Below are 15,378 nucleotides of genomic sequence, written 5' to 3'. Positions count from 1 at the left end.
AAGATGTGTTTCACCCATGGGAGTCGAAGTGGTTCCCATCCAACTCCAGATGCGGTGACAGGGCTGTTTCACACAGCTTTGAAGTGGGTTGGGATCAACTGTTGGATGACTAATGACCTGCTTGTGAACACATGTCAAGTACTATGAATGTTTCATTATTTCACGGTTTAATTTTTCGAGGTTACGTCATGCCGAGAATAGGTGACATTTAAGTTCATTGCTGCAGGATCTCAGCGCAGAGGTTTTCACAGAGTGAGGTCAGGGGACCTTTAGGGATCCTGTGGAGGAAGAGAGGGGCCTCATGGGAAAGAAACATGAAGTAGCAAAAGGTTAAACTTCCAGAAATCAGATCAGTTTAGACTTGCTTGAAATAAAGGGAGGATACTACTGTGCCACAAAAGATGAATGTAATGTGTGCCTTGATAGTAAAGATAAAACTCCCATACTATTTCTGTCATCAGTAAAAAAAAAAACATGGGAGACAGGGTGGAGCTGAGGTGGGGCAAGCAAACAGCATCCTCTCTTGATTGGCTGAAAGATGAATCAGTCAAGGAAACACCCCAAAGTCTTTCTAACTCTGCAGTAGACCTTTATAACAGCAGATATTTGTGCTACAGGGCTCCCTTCTACTAAAGAGGACACATTATTATTTCCAAGTCTATATTTATATTCTGGGGCTCTACTGGAATATCTTTGCATGATTTACAGTGAAAAAAACCCTCCTTATTTGTCTTATACTGGCCCTTTATGTAGCCCCTCAGTTCAGCCTCTGTCTGAAACAGGAGGTTTTAGCTCCTGTCTCTTTAAGGCCCCCCTCCCGATGAGCCCACTCTGTTCTGATTGGTTAGCTCCCAGAAGCTGCCCCTTGGCTGACTTCCAGTGTCTCTGGAGGCTATGTAAACAAACGGTAGTAGGAGGATTTCACTTTTTTCTTGTTTTATCCTCAAAATGGAAACTTCTCAAATACATCAGTACATGTTCGAGCCAGAATCCAAAATATGCAAGTGGACAATGCAAACAACCCTTGGAACAGACGGCGGTTTATGGGCAAGAAGGAGGAAGCTGACTTCATCAAGAGGAGGAAGTAGAGGTGACGTTGCAAACGAAGCGTTCAGAGCAGGTTGAAGCCCTGGCTTTTGACTCGCAGGGAGCATTTTACATACACTCACCTCAAGTTCTGGACCTTTAACTATGTTTAACATAGACATCTGACATCAAAACAGTATAAAAATAACAGACAGTCACAAAAACCATGATTGGTCCCCTTTAAAGTGTCGTAAGTCAAGTTCGTCCATCCAAATGGTCCCCGAGTTTTGACAGAATTTCCAGAATGTTGTGAAAAGAAAATGTTAATGAAGGCGTCTTTATATCCATTACTGTTATACGACTGTAGGAGTTGGTCTCAGTGATATAAACAGTTGGTGTAATTAAAAGATCACCAATCAAAACTCAAATTAAAGAAATATGACATTTATGTTTGTTTCATGGATCAAGGAACTTTATAGTCGCCTCATCGCTCCGCACAGATCTGATGTTTGTGTCTGCTGGCATTTGTCGCCCCTGAAGTGAAGCAGAAGCATCCAAGTAAAATGCTTCATGTACATAATAATTTATTTACAAAGTCTGTTTCCATTGCATCGATATTAACTTTTCCACCTCAGCCAGGTATAAAAAGGTGTGAAATTTTGACTTTTTTTCCAAATTTCCGGTGTTTTCCGCGCATGAATACAGGTGCATAGAAACACACTTAGTGAGTCAGCATGAACAATACTCTGGATGCTTCCACCATGAATAGGCCTTTAGGTTAAGTGACGGAAAATCAAAATGAGCTGAAAAATGCTAAAAAGCTCTGTAGAGCTGAGGGGAACTACAGAGTCAGATGATCATTTTCATCACTATGAGCAACCTCTGTCACATACACGTGTTCATGAGATCCTTTGTTAATATGAAATCATTGCAACATAAGTGCAGGGAGTCCAGGCTGCCTCAGAAAAAGACGACTGATTCTATTTCTACAGAGACTTAGAGGTTTTTCGAAATCAGTGCCAGCATTTATGGCCCAATTGCATCTTAAAGCACTTAAACATTGGTTTCAACATTCATCTGTGATGCTGCCCTTTGCTTTTAACTTGAGCTCAACTGAAGTGGAATAATGTTGTGCTGGTATCAGAGAAGAGACAGACAGAGGCAAACTAAGTGGAATTTTTTTTCTTTTCGTGCTGCCAGCTTCCATTCTCTGTGCCACAGTGGAAGTATGGAGTCAGAGCCACGGGGTGTGCGATGGGAGGGTGGTGAGTCTCAGCAGGAGTGCAGCACTTCCTCCTAACCGTCAACCACAAGCAGTCAGTCAGCCAGGGATGGGAAAACCCAAATCACCACAACAGGGCTGTGCAATATGATGATATATATATCATTTGACAATAGAAAAATGTATATTGTTTCATATTATGCTCTATCATTTATTTCACTGCATCACAAATCACGCTCTTTATGGCAATATTTTTCATCATTTGGATGACACCTTGCGTTCTTCCATATTGCACGGATGCAGGCAGGAAATTTGCATGAAGGCAATACACAAAAACATGGAGGAGAGTGAACATGACACAGAATGGGGTAATTCCAAACAGGAGAATGACTCTAACCAGCCAAGACAAAACGAGGAACTGGTACCTTAAAGAGGGTCTACTTCTGTCTCATGGATGTGGTTTATGTATGAAAAGGCTGAAACGGACCAGAAAACCATACTTTTCAAATTATGCCACAGACCGGTTCCTACAACAGACTTAAACACCACTAACCTCTTTTACCACCTATGTAAGAATCATATTAAATAGTACGGAGATGAGAACCACAAAAGTACAGTCGAGTGCTCAAAACAAACTCCAGACTCAGGTGTTGCAAGAGGCTTTTGCCCAGGGCACACCATGTGGCAAAGAATCGCAAAGATGTAAAAGATATAATTCAGAATGTAATAAGAAATAGGCCTTTCCATGTGGTCATTTTATATAAGCTATTAATTCATTGAATTTACAGAAAATGTGCTATATCGTAATATGTATCGTTATCTGGATATGACGTGACCTATATCGGCATATAAGATTTTGGTCATATCGCACAGCCCAACACCGCAACCATCAACCTCTCTTTTTTTCTATGACTTTTGTTTATCTGTTTCTCTTATTCTGCCTCAAGTCTTACAAAAGCAAAAGCTCCCATTCTCTTTTGTCTTTCCTTCACTGACACAAACCCTCATGCTTCCACTTTGGAGAGCAATTTTCCGTAAAGCACCAAAGCTAATGACACAATCTCAAGTCGATGCAAGGCTATTTAGGCCATTACATTTCCTGTCCTTTGTGGGCTGTCAAGCTTAATTTTGATCACCACCTCCTGTTTTGACTGGATTAGCAGCGGCGACAATATCCTGTATATCCAATCAAGGGAATGAAGAACTAGGGAAAAGGTGATATATTGCCCCTGGATGTACATGCATGGTTGTCAGGTTGCTATAATACGTGTGAATTATTTAGGGCTAGTGTTAGTGTTGCTAATGAGGTGACTCAATCGATTAAATGTGGTTGGCAGTTTATTCTAAGTGCTAGTGGTCAGACTGTAAAGCAGTGAAAGCATCTAAGCGTCACACTGGTATTAATAACAGTTATATTTTCCCAGTGCTGTTTATTTCTACTATGGGGTGATAAACCGCATTGCACATGTGCAGTGTTTAATAGTTAAGAATTCAGCGCAAGTGGAGAAAAATTAAGCCTCTTAATCAAGCTGTGTAATGTTGAGTCCACTCTTTTGTAAAGGAGTTGCTGAATCAATGTTTAGTGGAGACTATTGAGCAGTTGAGCCATGCCTTGTCAGAGGAATTGTAATTGGCCAGTTGTAGTGTGGGCAATCCTGGTTAAATTCCTCTGTTGGCTTTGGGCCATCGAATGTGATGGAATGTAAGGGGTCGCGATCTCTCACTGTTCTTTGTGTTTGTGTGTGTGTGTGTGTGTGTGGTAGTCGGTTTCTCACCCTCTGTTGGACACTGGTGTTGTCCGTGCTGGAATGCCTGTAAGCTGAATCACCTGACCAGAGCTCTTCTCTAATTTCTGTCTTCTGACAATAAACAAGCAATTCTCCTTAATCTTACAGTCACATATTTTGGAAAATTTCATCCAATGCTGCATTGAACTGCACTTAAGGTTCCAGTGTGCTTGAAATGAATTAGGTCATAGAACGTGTCGTCCCAGTATACCTGTTTTGAATGGCCGTTCTCGAAGGCAAAGTTAAAAACCTGCCATCATAGCTTACCTCTACCTCCATGACGATCTCTCTCCAAGACCTCTAGACAATCAGGGTGTTCTAGACAGGCACTCTTCGAAGGTATTCATGGTGTTGCACTCGGTGATGAAAAGTGACAGGAGTTGTTGGTGAAGAATGAAAAAACAGAGCTTGACCTGCCTACTTTCACTTGTGTGAAGTGGGCGTGATTGTTGAAATTTGGGAAAGTTACAAAAGACACAGATACACTACGCTGATTTTATAGTCGGAAAGGGGCTTGACGATCCAACGGGCACTTTGTTTTAAGCATACTGAGTCATTTACTGACCTCCTGGTCACAAAGTGACACATCCATCTTGTAGAGAGGCAATCTGCTGATGTTCTCAACAATCAATCGGCCTTCCACAGCACACCGGTCTGTGTGATGTGAGAAATATATTTCTTTGCCCCTCATCTCTCTGTCTGGTGGCCTTGAGGATGGGAAGAGGGCAAAAACTGCAAACTGAAAAAGCTCACCCTAAAATAGGACGGGGGTTTAATTTGTGTGTGTGAGCGTGTGTGTGTGTGTGTGTGTGTGTGTGTGTGTGTGTGTGTGTGTGTGTGTGTTTGTGGCATCATGTGTAGGTCAGCAGGTCCTAGTCCATCTGACTTCCCTTACCATTTCCTGCTTTGTGACCCAAACAAGTTTGTGCCAAATGCTTTCAGGTTCCATCACATGGACCGCTGTTCCTCATATACATTCAGCAATTCAGGAAACTCTGACGTTATCCAATGTACTCATTTTATCAGGCTGAACAGTGACTGATATTGTAATTGCCATGTATCAGAGTTATGTTACTTCTACAGATGAGGTCTTTTGTTGGGAAAAAAACAGGCATTTTTCATGAGCATTGACTGTATTCCTATGATCAGCTGTGGTTGATACTGTAAATGCTCAATGCATGCTCAGTTTAGCACAGACAACAGCATAAAATCAGTTGTTCCACTGTTGCTGAAGGAAAATCTGCCAACAGTCACAAACAACAGGAGCCACTAGGGCTGGGTATTGATTCGGACTTACCAGATCGATTCGATTCCAATTCACAAGGTCCCGATTCAATTCCGGCTTTGATTCGATATCGATTCGGTCAGGGGTTCAGTTACAATACCAATTTTGCTTGGATATGAGATATTCTCAGAGAATTAATGCTGTAAACTATACAAGGAACCCTCTATCTGATGCATTATTAAAACATTAATGTTCACATTAAGAATTGACCCCAAAGCAGTTACATTAATGTACTTTCTATTTAACATGAACTCACTACAGCAGTCAACACAATATAGTGCCACTCTACAGACTCTACAGTCAGTGAGTATTGAGTGACCAGATAATTGCTTTCTTTAGTACATTGTATAAACAACACCAGGCAGCCAGTGTGAATAAGGTGGCTACAAACATACCTGCTTTAATGTAAACATCACTTATACCACAGAAAAACATGCCTTCAGCGGAGCAGCATGTTCAACGAGATCGGGCCACGAGATCTCGCACAACGAAATCTCGTGTGAGATATCGTGCACAGCCAGATCTCATTGAACATGGCGCTGGAGCTGCTCCAATGAAGGCACCGCCAAGCCTAAAGGCAGATGTCTGGATTCATTTTGGATTTAAAATCCACGGGAAAAGACATATATTAAAAGATAGATCTCAGATTTTATGAATCGATATCGGACAATTTAAATGAAGAACGATTTAAATCGGAAAATCGACTATTTAAACCCAGCCATAGGATATACTGTCATTAAGTATGCCTTATGTGCTGAAGATTAGAAACAATGGAAAAAAGTCTTTTGTATTTCAAGTAAGGAAATTTATCATGTCCGTTCTTGTGCTTGTTCCAACTTCAGTTAACCCTGATTTACAGAACTGACAGTAATTTCAGAGTTTAATGCAAAAATAAATTCATTTTATCATCATAAAGAACATGGATGTCTACTGGAGGTTATCTCACACTTTCTATACATAATTATAGAAGATTCGTCTGTCCCAGCACCATTTGTCCTTGACAACACAGCATCCACTTTTCACTTATCACCACTGATCACTTTAATGTTCAGCTCAGACATGGTCCCACTGAAAGCACTTTATCTTGCTATTACTGCGGCCTGGAATGATACGGGATAAATGAACAAGCCACAGACATACTATTCAATTACAGAAGCAAACATGCTTCACACACACACACACACACTCTTAACACACTCGATCTTTCTGCTTCAGTGGCTTTTCATACAGAGATTCCCAGGGAACAAATGTTCCACCCGAGCGCATCCAAACAGTCTCCTCCTCCAGACCTTTCTGCTTTTTGCTTTTTTTTTTCTTCTGTTGTCTTTGTTTTCCCTGTTTCTTCTTTTTTTTCGCATCAGCATTCCCTTCACCTTCGCTTTTTTGTTCATTGATGTTAGACCTCTCTATGTCAATTTAATATTTTAATTTTAATATTTTAATATATTTAACATTTCCCCTCGTGTCAGAGCTGCTCACGTGTGGAAGACTGAGGATTTATGTGAAATCATGAAGATAAAATCAGAAAAGGATAATGTCCCCAAATGATTAACTTAACTTTGATTGATCTGCACCAATTTAAGTATAATTATACTCTTTTTCATTTGTTAATTTTCTAAACTATTTGATTGCATCGTCATGTCCGAGCACTCACTGTTACAGGTCGTTCAATTTTACTGATCACAGCTGATTTTACAACTGACTGCATATGCTGTGCTTTTGCATTAGCTCTGTCTAGTTTGTGTGATAGAAAATGGAAAATTATGCATGCCGAGGGTTGAAATCCATTATCTGTTGAACTATCACTACCATTCTGATTGCATTGGAAATTTACCAACTCCTATTGTCGCCTCCTCAAAAAAAAAAATCAATCTTAAATCTGTCGTTCTTGATTCCCGTGCTGCTTGTCCCACCTCAGCCGCTCCCTGTTTATATGAAAGATTGCATATCCTTATTGTTATAATAGTGATTCATCTCAGCCCAGCCTCTATAGTAGCAATGATCTCCCCTTTTCCTATGCAACCAACTCCTTACTCCTCCTTTGTGCCATGCATTCATACAGAAACATTCACTCATAATGCCCCCTCTGGCTCTCCAGAAGGTCATTAACCCCAATCTGTCTCTGTAGTGCATGAAGCCAGTTATTAGCATCACCTGATTGGCTAGATGGTATTGTTGAGGTCTGTACCGATAAGGCAATATGAACATCCCTCCTGCTGATCTAACAACACATAAACAGGATATGACAGCATGGTGCTGAGGATTAATGATTGTTTGATATGTCTCTGGATTTCCTTGGTATCATAATTTTTATGATTAATAGCAAAATAAGACTTTTTTTCAGCAGGTCAGATCAAATGCCTGTACCCACTCGCCAAAGCTGCATGAACTGGGGCAAGCAGATTCACGCAGCCAACCTCCCCTCCAGCAGAAACAACAATGAAAGTCTGCTCTTCCATGGAGGCGGGGTTGAGTTTCCTTTGTTGTGGGGGTCTAGCATCAAAATCATGACCCTTGACTCCCCTGAGGGTAGGGTTTGAGCTTTGGGTTCACAGAGGGTGTCAAGGGAATAGGGAGATAATACGCTTCACTGCACTCCAAAGAAGTCCTGGTAAGCAGGCCTGCACAGAGAAGCAGTTACTAGAAAGAGATCCGTGAAACAACAGGAATAAGCCAAACATTCCTCTTTTCCAAAAAAAAAAAAAAAAAGAAAAGAAAATCTTGTGAAATTAGCAAAGACTACACCTCACAAAGCTCCAGAGACCTCCGGTTTGTCCTGGCAAAGTGTTAAGGGGAAACAAAGCAGTGCAGCATAATAGATATGAAGGATCCTTTAGCAATGAAGCCCCTTCTTACTCCCTATTCCCCTTCCTCTCATCCATAACCCATGGGTCGCTTTACTGGGACTTAATGGCGTCCCAGCTGTGAACATGGGCAGGCCCAGCCGAGTGCACTGTGCCGGAAAGACCCCTGGACCCTGGGGGAATTCAACCAAGTGTCAAGAGAGGAGCAGGCGGCAGCATGGAGGAAGACAGCGAGTCGAACAGCTCCATTGATCTGTGGTGAGGGGGGCTTTTGCCTCGCGGTGATGCCATTCTGGCCTGCATTTCTCGAGGCACTTGGCAGCCCTTATTCAACGATTCATGGTGGCACAAAATCATTACATAAAGTGCTGTATTATAATGTGCAGTGTGGTAAATGTATAAAAGAAAGAAATAATTTGTGGCTCTTACTCAGTAAGGTTTCTGGATTTCTCTTGGTTTTAGTCTACGGAGCCTGTGAAAACATTTTTATAATGTCTTCTAGGCTCTGGGGGAGCTTTGCTAAGTTGAGAAAATAATCCTGATGATGTCATACACAATGTCTTATAAACTAGGGGTTAGGGGTTTGAACTTTTAACATTTAGCATTTTTGGAGCTTGACTCATAATAATAGCTGGGACTTAAAGTCTCTTAAGGACATCATAAAACCTAGTTCTTATGAGTCCCCCAACTTTATGGACGTGTAGTACTAAATTGCTGAAATACCCTTAAAAGTAAAAGGGGAGAAAATTGCAATAGTTAAAAAGTAAGTACAAGAGTAAAATTTATCTGTTGTACAACAGCAAGATCAGGCTTCTGCTTCCTGCTAGGCTTCGACTTTTAAGGTGGAATTTCCTTCTTCGTCCTTGTCTTCCTCTTCCTCTAACTTACTTGACATCCGTTTAACCCCTCTCAAGTTGAAGGAATGTCACTGTCCATTCAGGCCACACACATACACACACACACATTGTACATTAATGCACACTGTGCCTAGAGACCTTCTCCACCTACGCACAGCTGTCTGCCACCTGCTGTGGAGCAGCCATGCTTGCGGAAGACACTTCATATCGCTTAGCGTGCATTTAGCACTGCTCCAAGCTTGTGGAATTCCAGTGTTAGATGACTTAGGCCTGCTTAGCAGATGCAATGTAACAGATGGAGGTACTTTCCATCTCTATGTATTAATTATGGCCACTACTTGTATATTAAAAATTGATTTTTAATGGGCGCTTGGCATAAGGCACGAACTATATACCACTTAGACTTTTGTGAGTTTGTATCCGTCTTGACGTGCAGCACATCCTCCATCTCTTCTGCCTTCTTTACAAGCATTTCCATTCTGCTCCAATAAAGCACCGTTTTCACCAGTGGTGGAGTGCTCATCAAGATGTTTCATCAAGATTCATGTCAGATTTTCTGGGTGAAACTTGCTCATCATCATTAAGATGTACAGCATTTGGGAAGATTTTCTGCAAGGAATCGTTGTTCAGAGTCCCTCTGACAAAATGAAGTTAAAGTTGTGTGACTGACAATTTTAATATGGACTCTCACAAATTACCCCTGAATTATACCTCCCACCACATTTCCTGCATTTGAGAAAGATGCACCATGAATGTGCTCTGGAGCTGCACAGATTCTACTCAGTATTGATTTTTGTTTTCCTAGTAATCTCGAGAGCATTCAGGGGTTTATTTTTCAGTGCTTTTTCAAATCACCGAATGTTAAGAACCAATACAGCTATTCTGTTGTGGCCAGTTGTCTGAAATGTTATCTTTTAGAGTATTTGTTATATTTTCCAGAAAGCTTTGTAATAGGCCCATTACAGCATCACTGGCCATTTATCTGACTGTCCCATCTTTGTTGTCACCCTCCCATTGGCTTTTATCATACCTCTGATGGGACTTGGGGGGGGTGTAAATGACTCACCCAATGCCCTCTGGATCATTTCTGCTCCAGGCTCCTACTGCCTCATTATGCCACTCCCTGGTCCTATAGAAGTGTGATTGCGTGTGTGTGTGTGTGTGTGTGTGTGTGTGTGTGTGTGTGTGTGAATGCCTCTTATTCTGTTTATTCTATCCTTCTATAGTAAACAAATGCATTTTTTCATTCTTTCTTGTATGTTCAAAACATACACTTACTTGCTATTTTTGGTATGCTTAAAGCTGCCCATTATAATTTCCCTCAGGCCAATGAAATGTATTCATGTAGCTTGTTTTGTCCAACCAACAGTCCAAAACCCAAAGATAATCAGTTTACTATCATATATGGCAAAGAAAAGCAATGAATCCTCACATTCAGAAGCTGGCACCAGCAAATGTTGCCATTATGACTAAAATGATTAATCAATCAATCAATTTTAGGTCAATAAATTAATCATCATAGATCTAATCTAATAAAACAGCCCTGCAATAAATCCTCATATTATATTTATATATATATATATATTTATAGATACTTCTAATATCATGTCAACTCATGAATGGACAAACGTAAACTGGACAAAAACATTACAGGGCTGTTGTATTGGGTGTAGTAATGATAGGGTTAATCAATTTGTCAAAATAAATCAATGATTTTTAGAAATGGTTAATCTTTTAAGTCATTATCAAGCAAAATTGCCAAACATGACTCACTGAGTTCCATCTTCAAACCTCAAATGAAGTTGTCACTTTTGACTATAGCACATTTGGATTGTAACTTTTATTATTTTTTAAGCCCTAATTTCATTTCATCTACTTAATGAAACATTGCATTTTGTGAAGTTCATACAGGGACCACATGAGAGTATTTGTGAGTAATAGATGGCTCTCTATAAAAATATTTCTCTTGATATCACAGTGTTAACTTTGCTGAGTTCAGTGGTGTGTCAACCCCTAAATTAATCCATTAGTCATCCTTTGGTTCAGAGCTTACAGTATGGATGATTTGTCTTGTCACACACTTGTGTGTTCATTTTTGTACACTCAACAATCAGATTCCTAAGTTTGCTCTCTATTTTGGGAAAATCGTAGCATTATGCAATGTTCCAGCCTCAGGGTGAAACCATTTACAATGGGCTTGTAATGGGAGAGAAACTGGGCTGTGGAATGAGTAATGAAGAGTCTGTCTGAGGTAGCCATGGGGATGAGGTAGCTTTATGTTTGTCTTTGTACTCCCATTATGGCCATAGGCACGTGCAAACACATACTTTATCATTCATGCCTCTACCACCCCTCTTTTTCTCTTTCCTCTGTCTTCACTCTCTCTCATCCACGCCCAGCTGTCTCGCTGTTTTCATTACCTACAGTATTCTCTCCATCACTCTGTCATGCTGTCTTTCCATTTCCCTTTTTTCTCATCTTCTCCCCCTCTACTCCCTCCCAATTCGGGGGTTGCCTTTCCGCTCAGCTAGATCTTCCTTCCTTTCTTTTCCTATGTCATAGCCTGCAGTCTCCTGCGCACCCCACCCCCCGTCTATAGGGACAATTGAGAGGAAACACAACAGAGAAGACACTGGAGTGGGCCTCTTGAGTTAGAAATGAGTAACTAAGGAGGAGGGTGTTAACATATTGAGTCTGCTTTTATGGGAAACTACTCAGACCTAATTTAGGTAGCAGTTAAGTGGTCAGAGCTGCCAATTTGATTTTTACCAAAGAGCGAATGTGTACACACTGGTTGGTAAAAGATAAATGGTGTTTTTAAACCTAATGGAAGGTTGGAGCACTTGGAAAGTGATGGTTCCAGGATGGGGTTGTGGTGTGTGCATCTTTGTGTCTTTGAGTGCGTACAGTCTCTGTGTGAGTCCTTCCACTGAATGGATGCTACATTATTCAGAAGCCATTATTTTTGCGCCCTACTACTGAGAAGAGAAGGTAGAGAGAAAGAAAGTGTACAGTGTTGTCCATAACTGCTTTAAAAGCAGCCTTGGAATGAATGTTTCCCTGAAAAAGTATACATTTATGAGTTTCTTCATAAGGCCCATGCAATTTTTAAATTACACAATGGATTCTGAGGGAGTTTAGAGGCCCAAACATGATGACAGCTGCCACAAAAAGATCATACAGACCAAAGTTTATTCCTTTGACGCTCTAAAGAGTCCCAGTAAAGCCTTTTACTGTCAACCACTTTCCTCACTGGTTTTCCCCCTTCTGCCAAATTCCCTCCTTTCTCTGTATTGCCTGGCTGCAGGAGAATCACAAGACAGAGGCATGGCAATTTAAGCAGGCCTGTCACATGCTGCTTAATTCAAATAGGCTGTGATAATTTGCCTTTTCACTCGTCCTCCCTCCCCGTCGCAAGGGCACTAACTAACCTGCACGTAACCATGACGATTCAAGCGGCCGGGTGGCCCAGTGTTTGCACATTTAGTAGGAGTTTCCAACCCCTTTCTCTTCTGTCTAACAGTCACTGCTTATGGTGTCTCCCACCCATCCCCCATATTCATATTATCCACCTGCGCCCCACATCTCCATCTCATTACTGTTTTCACCTCAATTACACCCAGTTTACATCGGCGCCCATGACTCCAAACCCCTCCCTGCCTTCAGATGAGACGAGGAGCTCTCTCTCTCTCTCTCTCTCTCTCTCTCTCTCTCTCCTTCTCTTTGTCTCACCTTGGTGCACACATCCATCCATCTGTCTGAACACACCCATTAATGCATTTACGATCCCATCTCTTAAACTGCAGTGCCAAATTTCCACTAATTTCCAGACCTTTTTTATCTGGCACTGGAGAATATGAGAAAGTTGAGGGGTCAATGACTGAAGCGTCTACCTCTCAACCTTCTGCTGTTTCTCTGATTGCCCCGTCGCTCCCTTGACACTTCTTGTGCATTTTCTTTCTTTTTTTGTCAGCAGATGCGTAGCCTTTTACATGATAGGCATGTAGCTGTGAAATGGGACAAGATGAGGCACAGCACCCCTACAAATAGATCTGGGGAGAGTAGAAAGAAAGACTGTTTTTAGGGGAGCAAATTATAAAATGGAAGATTCTTGGTGCAAAACACAGTATGTAGTGACGATATCTGTATATATTTCTTGCAGTTGTATTTTTGTCTTTTATTAGTAAAGTGAGAGACTTAAGCAACTGTTTTGAGGTTTCTTGAGGATTTTTTAATTTACCTGGGACTTTTATAGCAATCGTTGATATAATCCTGCATATTCTCCCATTTTTGGATTTTAATCCCACAACTCAACTTGCAGGACACATGACATCACAGCATGGGAACAGATGGCTCAGCACCAAAAAGATTTCAGACAAACTAGAAAGGAGCAATGGTTGGGGGGGGTGGGGGAAGGTGGGGGGGTCTGGGGGGTGCTGAGCTTGAATAAACCCATCTGCTCACAGATGGATGCAGAATTCATTTGAGGCTGTTAGGACAGTCTTGTTGCTATTTTTGTCACAACACTCCATCTTTCACAGAAGGTGGGATGGAGGCTAAAGGAGGAATATGAGAGGGAGAGAAGTAGATTCAGAGATTTATGAAGAGGTGTCTGCTCTCTCCAACTGGAGGCAGGGGACGCTGGGAATGAGGATAACAGGCTCCCAGAATGCAGCTGGCCTTGTTTCTGGGGCTGATGCAGAGATATTCATTAGTTTTTTTGTGTCTTTTATTACCACACAGTGGCTGTTAACTTTAGTTTGAAATGGTGTGTTTGGAGTCACAGAACGTCATTGCCATCAGCATTATGATGCTATAAATAGAGAGACATTTTGCAGAGGAGAAAAGGATAAGCTTTTGACAGCATTTATTTGATGAAATCTTGTCATTGGGAAATTTAATACAGCGGGAAAAGTTAAATGGCAGCCAAATTAATTAAAGGAACAGTTGTGAAAATGGCCTACTGGTAAAATTACCTGTTCAATCATTACAACATAAAAGTCATTCATTTAACCCTGGTAACTATGTGGTTCAGTGCTCAATGCTTACACTTGAGCTAACAGTAAGGGAGCCAGTGTTGTTAAATTATTAGCCCATGTAACAGGATAACAAAGTCCACAACAATCTGACAAACACAGACCCTTGACATAGGTAACTTGTTAGCAAACCACCTGTCAGCTATTTAGCATCACACATCCAGCAGGGAAACATTAACGTTAGTAATTTCCTGGCCACTTGACTTTGCTGTCTTTTTAGTTCCTTTTTAGTCTTCACCAATTCCTGAGATAAAAACGTGGGATTTTTAGCTGCTAAATGTTATATTTCTTCACCAACTAGTCACTAACTTTGCCTGTCATTTGTTGCTGGGGAGTTAGCATGCAGTTGGTTATCAGACCTAACATGTTTTGCTAAAGAAAGAAAACACTAAAACATGAAAAACTTTTCATGCTAGCTCAGCGTGCTACCACAAAACAACAAACAATGGATGATTTGGATGTCTGTGTTCCTTATTTTAACTTTTAACTGCTATTGCATTTTCTCGTCCTTTATTCCTCAGTTCAAGCAGTGGTTGCAAGTACATTTACTCAAATAATGTCTTCAGTATTTACTATTTAAATTTATGCTGCTTTATACTTTGACATCCCTCTGAGTTTCAGAAATTGCTCACTCCTCGACCAGCTGTAAGATGTATTGACTGAGAAGTGACCATATTTGGACGAGAGGGTGGAGCTGACCCTAGTGCTAGCTGCTAGCTTGGTTAGCACGGTGCATTTACATTCTGTGTTTAACTGTGATAATACTCATGCTAATTTTTGCTAGCAAAAAACAGGCTTAAAACCATTCAAACAAAATGTATTTACTGGAAAAACTGAACAGCCAACTCCTTAGAGGGGAGAGAGAGACAATTAACTTTCATGCACTGAAAACACACTGTAAAAGAGTGGCAGCTATGCCTATACTCTGTGAATCTGGGGTTACACCATGTGCACGTTACGTAATCAACATTGTCACTGTGGTAGCAACTTGCCAATCACAAGGTAGCCATGCCCCAAAGCGTACCCTGCTTTATCGTCTATTTTACTCTAAATGCCACCATAATTTATCAAAATGAACATCATGCTCTATTTAAGAACACTTGAAACTAGCACTTGAGACCATGAACTCATTAGGAAACTGTTTACTGGTGTAATAAATCAAGTAAGAAGTAGGGTCATTTTCTTACATTCAGACTTCTTTTTGGAAAGAATGCAGGTTTATGGCACTTACACATTGGCTTCACTTTTCAGACTGGGAGCTACCCTATTCTTATTCATAAGTGACCCTACTTTCTAGGTCAAAATAGTTTTACACTGCACGAGGCAAAACACGAGATCTTATACCACTTTATGTCTCTGAT

General features: G+C 40.9%; 1 protein-coding gene across 2 annotated transcripts in view; it reads left to right on the top strand.

Moving 5' to 3' along the window:
• Positions 1–15,378, top strand: part of ttyh2 (tweety family member 2) — a 64,485-nt gene that overhangs the window by 1,302 nt on the left and 47,805 nt on the right. The gene's annotated exons all lie outside the window — the stretch shown is intronic.

Source organism: Thunnus albacares, chromosome 20 (genome assembly GCF_914725855.1).
Source record: "Thunnus albacares chromosome 20, fThuAlb1.1, whole genome shotgun sequence".
In the NCBI taxonomy this organism is placed as follows: Eukaryota; Metazoa; Chordata; class Actinopteri; order Scombriformes; family Scombridae; genus Thunnus; species Thunnus albacares.
The sequence above is the reverse complement of the archived record's forward strand: the minus strand, read 5'-3'. Positions and strand labels throughout refer to the sequence as shown.